This window comes from Abrus precatorius, unplaced genomic scaffold (genome assembly GCF_003935025.1).
Source record: "Abrus precatorius isolate BTA unplaced genomic scaffold, Abrus_2018 Scaffold8, whole genome shotgun sequence".
Taxonomy (NCBI): Eukaryota; Viridiplantae; Streptophyta; class Magnoliopsida; order Fabales; family Fabaceae; genus Abrus; species Abrus precatorius.
Window position 1 is genome coordinate 2016439 of NW_020874428.1, and position 12244 is coordinate 2028682.

The 12244-nt window shown below is 32.8% G+C and overlaps 1 pseudogene; it reads right to left on the reverse strand.

Moving 5' to 3' along the window:
- Positions 1-1111: 1111 nt before the first annotated feature.
- LOC113847911 lies at positions 1112-12024 on the reverse strand (annotated as a pseudogene).
- Between the last annotated feature and the right edge of the window lie 220 nt (positions 12025-12244).

Below are 12244 nucleotides of genomic sequence, written 5' to 3' on the forward strand. Positions count from 1 at the left end.
GAGCTTCTAAATTAAAATTTCATAATTTTATTTTGTATTGATAGACCATCTCAAAATTCGTTTAAAAATTATTGTTCCATCTTTCAGAAATAAATTTTTGAGAATACTTACAAAAATTTATTTTTATAATGTGTTTAATACTAAAATGAAAATCACTAATATTCTTTATACCATTTGCTTTCATATTTAAGTTTTTAATGGATTTTTATGATTTTTTAATACGGATATGTAGAAGATTCATGGAAGCATTACAGCATGCCCGTTCTTGTTATGAAGAGTGGCAAATATATCTTCAATTTTGGCCTAAAGTGGGCAAATTTTTAAAAAAGTCTTTATGAGAAAAATATTAGTATAAGAAGTAAATAAAATCTACGATAAATTAAAAATAATTTATCTTCTCAAATTTTAAAAAGTTAAATGAGAGAAATTTTTAAAAGTTAGAAAAATATAAATTGTTTTTAACTTAAAAAGAGAGAAGTTTTACTCATTTTTTTATACTAATTTTTCCTTCTATAAGAATTGGTCTAGAAGTATATCTAAACTAGGCCTGAATACATTGTGAAAATAAATAGGATCAAATTTAAATCAAATAAAGAGATAAACAATCAAATATAAGCATGAAATCTTTTCTTTTGTTTGGTAGGTGATTTTGGAAAAGTATTTGGTTAACAATTTTACATACCTTTCCATGTGATATTGGTTATGAGAATTAAAAAATTATACGATAATATTGAGCATTAAATTTTAATGAATTTTGATTGTTGATGAACATGTATCTCATTCCTATTTATTAAAAGTGAGATCCACATTGAAAATTAGAAGAAAGAGAAGAAATTTTAATTTTAATTATTATTATTTTTTCTTTTACCTTATTACACATTATTCGGCAAACCAAAGTAGTGTGATAAGGTATATGTATATACATGGGCTAAGAAAGTTCTTCAATACGATCATGCCCAATATTTTTACTCCATCTATCTATCTCTCGCATGATGCAGTGTTGCAAATCCATATATGGCCTTGGATTTATTCTTTCTTCGTGAACATTATTGAAACAGTGCTTCATTTGGATGGATCAAAACTCTAGAAGATCAGAAGCATTGCGGTGATTTCATCGCTTTTGAAAGTTGAATGCTTTGATGCCAAAGGCAAAGATGATCGCAAACAACACTGAAAAGCTAACTACAACAGCTGCAACTATTCCCAGATGATCATGTTCAAACTCAAAATAACTCCTCACAAATTCTTCAACACTTTGACCATTCTCAAGTTTGTTCATTTATCATCACCATATTGGGAAGCCACCAATCCATACAACGTCCATGCAACAGGGCAAATCCAATAGTACCATTTCCACCATATGGGTATTCTCTGTCATAGTTTTGTTTCCAAAGTAAGTTCCATGTTATATTAAAAAACAGTTTCATTATTTGAATTACTAAAAATTGATATCATATATAATATCGAATATCGTTATTTCTTTCTTATTCGTTATTTTTTCATATATACACACAATCTAGAAATACACTACAAATATAAAAGAGACACCTAAAAGTGTCCTCTTTTAATGGTACAAACAACATTTTCAATTAAAATGATGTCAGCAAAAGTTGAAATTAACTCACCGATGAGGGAATGATGAAGCCTGAAAAAAGGCGCCATGTTGCATAGAATGAGGTGGACAATATGCCCGCAACGTGTGGGTTAGGAGTAATGGCCATGGTCATCATACCATACAAGGTGTAGTATAAGAAACTGTGTACATGAAGAAGAGATTCCAGAAGACCTTTGTAGCTGTCCACTCAAATCCCATCATGGCATATACTGTGATCCCATATATCAGAGCCTGAGCCAATATGTGAGGAAGCTCTATAGTGACCTGGATTCATAATATACAAATGTTGAGTTTCATGAGCTCTTGATAACTCTGCTTTTTGACTGATACATGTCTGTCTTAGATCCCCCCCTTTTTTTTTGTTAAAGAGTTACTTGGACTGAAATGAGGGAAATATGAGTACTTTATGTGACTCCTCTAAAATGAAAATACATATAAAGTGGAAACTTAAAATTTTATTTTGAAGCTTCAAATATATTTTTAATTTCTAAAGATATGTCAATTTTTTTACTTTAGTTCTTATTTAAACTTACTTGTTTAGCCTCTAACCCTGTATTTAACAAAACAATACATTTTTAATTCCTTATAAAAGACTAACAAACACTAATTAATTCTTATCTCATTACTTGAGATCCGCTATCAAAGACTAAAAATACTCAAATTTTTTAATTTTTAAAGACTAAAACAAATTAAATCTAAATAAAGACATTTTAAAAACATCATATTTTCAATTTAAGAATTTATATAAAATACAATGAAAACACTTCTACTGATCAAAATCAACCTAAGAATATGTATCTTTAATTTGTCAAATATTTATTGATTGTTATAACTGTATTTCAGGTCATCCTATGTAATGGTAAACATTACAGGGTAATGGAGTAACACCTGTGCAAGAGCATAAGGCAAAGCTGAATACATACCTGCAGCTCTCTCTGTGTAGAAGACTGTTCTCTCAATTGCCACTATAGGCTGAACTGCTGCCCCATTTACAACCCCAATGAAGGTAACAGCAGCATACATTGAACCCATTGCATCAAAAAGATCTTGCTCCTTTCTCCTATGACTATCATCATTATTTTAAAATGGTAAGAATTTGATTTGAATGTTATCTTCATGCTTTAGTTATTATATTTCAATGTGTTGTTTTTTCTTTTCTTTAATACCTTTTCAAGCCAACATCCCAAAAGATCAACCCAAACAATAAGCCTATCATTGTTGTAAATAGGAGTCTAACAGCAGTATATGACGTGTTCCGCCAATTTGACAAATGTTGTTTCCATAGACAAGCTATAAATTGTGCCGCCAAATTCTGTGAATATTGACTAAGAAAGTAAAGATCTTTTGAACCTTGAAATGGTACACTGAGTTCCTGGATCAGTTGTTTGTTTCTCCTGAATAATAGGAAGTATCAGAACCTATTCAAGATCATTCACTACTGCATTAAAATCAGGAATTGAGCAATATAAAACATCTTAGGACCAGTTTAGAGTGTTTGGTTTAGAAATTGTTTTCAGTTTTCATTTTTTATTTTAGTTACCAAATTGTCACATTGTTTCATTCTGTTTCCTATTTTTAAAGATTTTTACAGGAAACAGTGAAAACGGACAAAAGTTGTTTTCAGTGCTTCTAGTACAAAATATTTGAAAACAATAAACAGAATGAGAACAAAGTGACAATTTTTTAATTGAAAACAGAAAGTGAAAACAAAAAACATTTTCTGAAACCAAACAGCCCCTTAGTTTGAGAAAACATTTAGTTTTCATTTCCTATTTTCACAACTAATTAGAAAAGTGACACCTTATCTTCACTTTATTTTCTGTTTTTAAATATTTGTACTGGTGAAAACAACAAAATAACTACTCATTTCATTTATGATATTTGTTGTTTATGTTATGAATCATATTTAAGTGTAAATAAGGAGTCTAACCGGTGTAGTTCTGAGTTTTTGTATATATCAGTGAAGTCGACCTTAAGATTTGCCTCTCTTCCTGCTGATGTAACTTCGAGCATCCAAGTTGCAGGATTATAGCCATCTCTGATCTTAGGAACTCCTTGAATATCCTATAGTAATAATGCATCATAGTGAATATGCTAATGCTACAACTGCACCTAATATGCTCAATCACATTCTCGCTAGACTCACCTCAAAATACTGGATCAGATTGGAACAGTGGCTACCTATTGGACCAGCATATATCTGGTCCCCTCCCAATTTCAGAAGTAGCAGCTGAAAAGGTTGAGGTTGAAGTAATTAATTCCTTGAAATGTAGTACTAAAAAACAGAATGGTAAGATTTGCTACCTCATCAAAGGCATCAAATATATCAATACTTGGCTGGTGGATGGTGCAAACAACGGTACGTCCTGTGTCCACGGTGTTCCTCACGGTTCTCATTACAATTGCAGCTGCTCTAGCATCAAGACAAGACCAGAGGTTGGCTCATCCATGAATATTATTGATGGATTGGCTACAAGTTCAACCGCAATTTTAAGCCTCTTACGTTGCTCAGTTGAAAGTCCAATCTCTCCTGGCAATCCAACCAGTGCATCTCTTAATGAGCTAAGCTCTACAAGCTCCATAACTTCCTCAATGAACATCTGCATCTCATAAAAGTGAGTTGAAGTTAACAAGATATAATACCTCCGAAAACCATAGGTTAGTACTTATTGAAAATTGATGATCACTTATTAAATTTTGTGTACTTTCAGCAATATTATGATATTTGAATATAGTTTAAAGCCATGAATTTCATGCCTCTAATTTAAGAAGGAAGAAAATTATCCTAAACCACCTTTCTAGTTGCTTTATCAACTTCTGAAGATAAACGAAGCCATGCAGAATATAGCAAGGATTCATAAACTGTAACATTGGGTGAGTGGATGTCAAATTGTTCACAATATCCTGATATGCGGCCAAATGTTTCTTGATTCTTTGGGAATCCAGATATTGTGATGCTTCCTTCTATATATCCACTAGTTTTCCTTCCAGCTAAAACATCCAATAGAGTAGTCTTGCCAGCACCACTTACACCCATCAGAGCTGTTAGTACTCCTGGCCTAAAAGCACCATTAATACCCTTCAAAAGTTCAAGACGATCCTCACAGACTCCTTGACTTTTCATTTCCTACAATCAGGATAATAGAGTCAAAATGACGAAAAAATTCTAATTTTGTTCCTCTATTCCTGTGTTTTTCTTTTTAGCTTTATGGAGGTTGAATTGAAGATTAAAGAAATGCTTTGAGATACATAAAATATTGTTGAAGACAGGGCTAGTTACTATGATCAAATAACTAGAAGGATTAAAGATGCAATATATAGGTCTTCAAAAATGTTGCTGTGTTATAGCAAATGGCTAGAACATTTGGGGAAAAAAAAAGTTGATGAAAACACACAAATATATTTTAAATATAACTAATACAGATACAAAAGTTAATTAAAATATCATGTTTTAAAAATAAGTATGTATGGTACCGGTGGCATGTCTACAGAATATCTGATCTCATCAAAAGTGAGGAACAGAAGTTGAAAAGGAAGAACCATGCCTCTCCTTCCACTACTACTAGCTTTGATTTCACCATCTCTTCCAGAAAACGACATTGATGATAGATCTGCAGCTTCTTCCATCTTTGTTTCTGATTTTTCATTTTAATGAATTGTGTTAACTTGAATACAAAAAAGGATAAAACTTAGCTGCAATTCTTCACATACTTTTGATGTTGTTTTCAAATTAAAATTTGAGTTTCACATCGATAATTTACAAAAACATTAAATGCTCACCTTTTACCGTGGTGAAACTCTATTTTTTCTTTAAAACGACACCAAAAGTACTTAAAGAACTGTCTGTACCTAAGTTTTGTCCAATAGAAAACTTGAAACAACAAACTGACAACCAATAACTCAGACCTCAAGGACTCACCCAGAGAGCTCTTTTGTGGTTGTAATTGAATGTACTCTTCAGCTTTTGAAGCATTTCTCTAAAGCAATTTCTCTTGGGATAACCCTGCTTGATCCTTTCTGAATGCTGCAGTGGCAACAATCATTAGAGATATGTGGTCAGAAAAAAGGTCTAAGTAAAGTTCACAGCTCAAAGAAAGATGAAGGTACTTACGACTGAGATATTGCAAAGCCATGGTGAAGAGAAAATTAAATAGAAAAGCATAACCAATCAAAGCTCCAATACCAATAATCTTCTGGGAAAAATCCACGAGATTTCAATATCAAAACTCCTAATGTTTCATTGGAATTAGGAGCAACCTGCCATAACTCAACCCATTATCTTTATAAATATCTTTTACCAAAGCTCAATTTTTTTCGTAGAATTTCTTCACCATTAAATACAAAGTGGATGATTACCTTTCTCCAACTATGTCCAAGAAATTCATTTACAGCTATAGCATTCTGTCCATATATCAGTGGTGAGGACCAGTATCCCCACAGAAACCATTTCTGCACATCATCTGATGCAAAATAACAGTTTCATCATAAGAAAGGCTCTTTAAATTAGCCAACTTTGTAGTTACATTACCACTTTCTTACCTCGAGAAATCACGAATCCTCCTAAAACTGCAACTGCAAGCAGTGCAAATGTCCCAGCAGTGTTTGCAACTACAATATCCCTTCCTAATGCAGCCATCAACCGAAATAGTGATGACGCTATCTGGTTAATACACAGGATTACCAAGTACTGTTTGAAAAGCCTGTCATTAAGATTTCTCATTAGATCACAAAACTGAGTAATTAATAGCATAGTTGAGGACCTATGATTTTAGTTTCTTCTTGCCTTGCAATATTTGGATCATAGCCAATGGAATAATAAGAAATGCATTCCCATATGGAAACTTCTACCAGGGTTATTGGTATTTTGAGGATCCATGGTGGAAGAGAATAAGCCCATGAAGGATAGAAAAGGTGGTCTCTTTGCTTGTAAAACACAGGAAGTTTCATGATGGCCATATTCAGTTCTGGTATTCCATGGAACATTGCAACAATGACTGTGAAGAACAAAGCGCCCATGTAAGTTTCTGCATCCTCTATGGTATTGTGGTTCATCTTGGTTCGCAGAAATAATGTTGTTGTCAAGACAGCTAAATAAGTAGACTGAAAAAGAGGAAACAAGAAGAAAATGAAACATGCAACAGTCCATTAACATTCCATTCATCCACAAATAAATTGACCTACATTTTTGGACTAAGAAAAGTTTCAAATTAGATGATATAAATAGATTGAATGTTACTCACTTGGGTGGCTTTGAATATGTAGATAAATGAATTTCGCTTCATAAGCAAAAATTCTCTGCTAGCACAAGCTCTCAGCAGCTCCTTCTTGTTAACACCATATTTCTTTGGGGTCAAGGCATTTGGATGGCATTTAGACTTATCAAAAGGATTGGCCAGCTCATCTCCAAGTTGTTGACCAACGTGAAATGACCTTCAGCAAAATCCTTGACAGCTACAAAGCTATGAGGTTCATCTTTACGTGCCCAATATTGCCATTGATCTTTTCTTGATGTTACCTATTGCACATCACGAGAACAAAACTTAATCTATACCAATAAAAGAAAGAGAAAAGTTTTGAAAGGAAGAATAGGTGAATCACACTCATACTTCTTGTAAGAAATCAGCAACTCCTTTTCGTTCAGGACATTTGAATCCCATTGATTCAAAGAACACAAGTACATTTTCTCTTGGTCCTTGGTCCACAATTTGTCCATCTGTCAGAAGTATTATATCATCAAATAGTTGATAAGTTTCTGGTGCTGGCTGTAGCAGAGACACAAGTGCAGTTCCATTCAGAATATGAATGGATTTCCGGATTGAGTTGATTATTTGAAAAGTTGTAGAACTATCCAAGCCAGTTGATATATCATCCATGAACCACACCCTTTTTGGTCCAACCAGCATCTCCCCTAACCATCATTCACCAAAAGATTTTAATCAATCAATCTCAATACAAGTCCCAAATTCCAGTTAAAATTTTTGGGGTTTGTTAAGGACTAACTTACCCTGAAGAAGTAAGTTTTATTGATAAAAACACATTCATTACATTAAAGTTATAAAGTGTGATAAATGCTTCATTTTTCAATAAAATCTTACTGTTATTAGTTGCTTAAACTCAACCTAAACTCAATCCTAAGGACTCAGCTTAAAATGTTCCAAATTTTTGTCATGTTTTTCTTGTAAAATAGAGTCTACCAGTTGTGATTCGCTTTTTCTACCCTCCCGAGATACCTCTGATCATTTCATCTCCTACGATAATGTCAGCACAAACTTCAAGTCCTAAAATCTGCAATTTTTATATGGGAATAAATGAAAACCATTTTTGGTTCCTCAAGTATTCTATGTCTGACGAATATGGATATTACCTTTAGTATGTAATCAATGACCACACTAGTCTGCTGCCCTTCTAATGCTGCTACCTGAAGATTTTTAAATGAATAGCAAGTAAAGAAAAATGCAGCTTCTTAAAAATTCTACGTGTTCATCATTTCAAACATAAAGATTCAAGACTTGTTTTCGAATCTTATTTCTCACCTTCATATAGGCATCAATATCAGGTTCTGGTTCAATGTTTGCTTCCTTCTCTCTTCTCAGTAGTTCAGTCAACATCTCTGTAAGGTAGTATATTACAAAATTCTGATTAAGAGCCCTGAAAAGGTTTGGATTTATTTTAAAGTTTTCTTCTCTCTTTTTTTTTTCTATTACCATAATTTTGTTCAACCCCTTGACATCTTGCTGAGAAAGCTAGTGTTTCTCTCACAGTCATTTCTCCAATGTGGTTATCATGTTCACTTATGTAAGCTGATGTCCTTTGTGGCACAAACTCTTCAAGTCCATGCCCATTGTATGTTACTCTTCCAGAATTCTAAGGTTTCATCACCATAGATATTTGTTATAATAATTAGAGAACTACTCAACTACAAGTTATAGATTTCATAATTGGTTTTTCTAATGTGTCCAAGAGTACACAAAAAAAATTAATAAATAGTAATATTTTATTAACTATTGCAGCATTAGATCCTATGATTTTCATAAATACTTATCATTTATATGTTCTTATTGTGTCTCCTTTGGCATACGTTAAAAATCCTGTTTATAATTAGGGAATTATATTATTTATTCTCTCAAAGTTATTATAATTAAAATTGGTTTCCTTACTTTCAAATCTTTACCAAGTCTTCCAGCCAATGCTAACAGCAAAGTGGTCTTTCCAGAGCCTGGTGGCCCCAACAGCAATGTCATTCTGCAAAAAGTTAATCATCAGAACCAGAAAAGATCTCACTGAAGAGTGTACAATGCATATTTTTGGTCAAATCTAAAAAGGTACAAAATGGACAACCGAGAAAAATGAGAAATTGTCTTGAATTCACCTTCGAGGCTTTATGATTCCACTAACATTCTGAAGAATATGTAACGGTTTCTTTGGACTTGGAATTATGTGAAGATTATTTAAAAACCCCTTAACAAAAGAGCACAGAAAGAATAATCAGAGACAAAGCCAATGAATAAGAGAGAAACAGTCTGTGACATACTGAATTACCTCTAGTACATTCACAAAGAAGTTAAGTAATGTAGGCAATGCTTTCCTTCCTACATAAACTTGTGCTTCCACATATATATGCTCAAATCAAACTTCCATTGTTGGAATGTCAAGCCCAACTCTATTTAGTTTAGTTTAATATAACAAATATAAGATATCTCAATTAATTTTTCCAAGTCAATGCTTTAGGATTCGGATATCTTTAAAAATCACTATTCTACAATTCTCAAAGCTGTGCATTTGGAAACACATTGAAAAGCCTTTAAACGTGGATCTATCGCAGAAGTTACTCCAAAGTTACAACTCAGTTAAACGTGAATCTATGACCATTCTCAAATTACACAGTGAAGTAAACGGAGATTCATCACCATTCAAACGTGAATCTACACACCTACCAAACAATTCAGTTCTTTGTTGTTTTTTTATGTGCGTGTGCGTGTGTAATTTTCAAGTTTGTTCCATAAAAAGCTAAACACACAAAGCATCAAATTGGTGGTGTCATTCATGAACTCTATAAAGACTCACCTGTGCATTCGTTCCCTGATTTTTGACAAGAACCTTTCATTATCTTCTGGTAAATTCGCAAGTCTCTCAAGAAGATTCTTTCTCTCTGTTAACTCTAATTGCTTGATCTCAACTTCTGTTCCTTTGCCTTCTACTTTGGTGAGTACACTTTTCCTAATGCGTGCTCTTGTAAGGAGTCTCTCTATTGCTACACACTTGAGAGCTTCCTCATCATCTTCACGTTCAGAAGTTGAGAAAACACCCATTCAATGGCTCCTCCACATGTTAGAACCACTTACTTTTTGACTATCAACTCTAGATGTGCCACTTCTCTTCGTTGGTCTCAATTTTCATGACACAAGGACTATTGCTTTTTCTCACTTACAAGGCTTTTGAAGAATACTTGTTTGTTTGTAGCATTTATAGAGGGAGTTTAACTTGAGTTCAAAATTTTGGGATTTAATGGATAAATGAAAAATTAGATGCCAACAAAGTTTGGTATCTTAATTTCAAATTGCACTAAAACTAGAGCACTGTCTCAGACATTTATCCTCTTATTTTGGGCTAAAGACAATATCATAACATGAAATCATCAAACTTAATCATTTATACTACTTAATAATTTCAAAAAATAGGTTCTAAAAAGTATTCAAAACATTCTCTTTAATTTTAGAAAACATTATATCCGTTCACTGTTAATATTAAAGTATCATCACTTTGTTTTACTCCACAAAATATACTCAACTAAATTAAAATTTGCTAAGTTGTGTAAATTTTTTAAAATAAGATAATATTTTTTTCAAGCCAAAGATAAGTTATTTATTATGTTGTCTCGGTTTGACATTCAAGACTTGTCGATTAGCATTTGCATTACTCTAGCAATTCCATATTAGAAAGCCCAAATTCTGACTATTGATTTGATATATCAACGCATAATGATAACGACCATTTTGTTGTTCATAAACTGTACCCTTAACTCAGTATTGATAGATAGAGTAATGCTAGAAACATGTTTATCCATTCTTTCATAAAATTTATTAAAAACTATAAAAATAACTGATAAATTTTAGTTGATGATAAAAAGTGTGTTAAAAAAACATGTTGTGCCTCTTGCAAGATATAAATCCTGTATAGAATTTGTCAAATGAAATTTGACAAGTTAAGATATGAAAATAGTTTTCGGATTGAACAATGACATATTGGCATATAGGGTTGGATGTATATGCCTAGAGCCTATCGAACATACAACAAAGTAAAATAAAATATATTACTTTGTAACTATATATGATTTCTCCATAGAAATAGGGGCTTTTCTTGCTTATGGCCATTGTATGAGTCACCTTATAATAATAATAGAGCAAAAATAATATGTATGTATATTTCTCCTTACTGTTTTAGTGTGCATGTGTACGTAACTAGTTCATAATCTTATTATGTAATTTGTGATTGGAAAATATTTCTTGAATCATTAAAAAGGGATATTTTTAAGTATTTCTTTGTAATTGAAATATACTTTTAAAATACACACATATAGATAGGAAGAAAGAACCGTTGTCCTTATAAAATTGTTTGAATATTAATTTAAACTATGCAATCATGTATGTGGTATCACCCGAAAGATCGTGTGCATTTTTTATTACAGTTATTTAAATAAAATTTAACAGTTTATTTTTATTGTTTTCAATTTTTATAATAACCAAGTAATTTTACTTGATATGTTGATATCTGTAAAAGGAAAGATGGAGGACTCTCACTCCAAAGAAGACAATTGTATTATTTTTTTTAATCAAAAAATGTTCAATACACTGTCAACAATCCTTCTTTTATACAAAACCATGCAAGGCTCTCCGTATTTCTCGCTTATTAGATGCAACTAACTAACTGCTTATTCTAACATTCTAACTAATTCTGATCATCTAATTTTGCACGTGAGCTTATACTAGTTAGTTTCTCGCATCATTAGTTATATCAATAGTTACCTCTTCAACTACAACCTTGTCCTCAAGACTGATATTAGGAAAACGTGATCGCAAAAGGTGGAGGTCTTCTCACGTAGCATCCTCTCTTGACTTATTCTCCCATTCAACCAAAACTTGTACTATTAACTTTCCTTACTGCTGCCATGTACGTTTTGCCAAAATGGAGGCAGGGTTAGCCTCCTCTGATAGTTCCTCTATTATATTTCTGTCACCTTGTTGAGGCATTGCTGAATCCTTATAAGGCTTAAGTAGTGACACATGGAATACCGGGTACACCTTGGCTAAAGCAGGAAGGAGCAACTTATAAGCTACCACCCCGATCTTCTCCAGTATAGAAAAAGGGCCATGATATCTCTTGCCCAGCTTAGGATGGGCACGACCCTCCATAGTAAGTTGCTTATGGAACTTAGTGGGCAACCAAACATAGTCACCTATTTTGAGTATGCAACCAAACATAGTCACCTATTTTGAATATAGCTCTTTGCGATGTTGGGATGTTGGTCTGCGAACTTCTTCATGCGTTGTTGAGCCTGTTGGAGGTGCTCTGAGATTGAACTTCAAATTAGTTTGCGTTGTTCTAACTCTTCTTCCATCACTTGGACCGTCG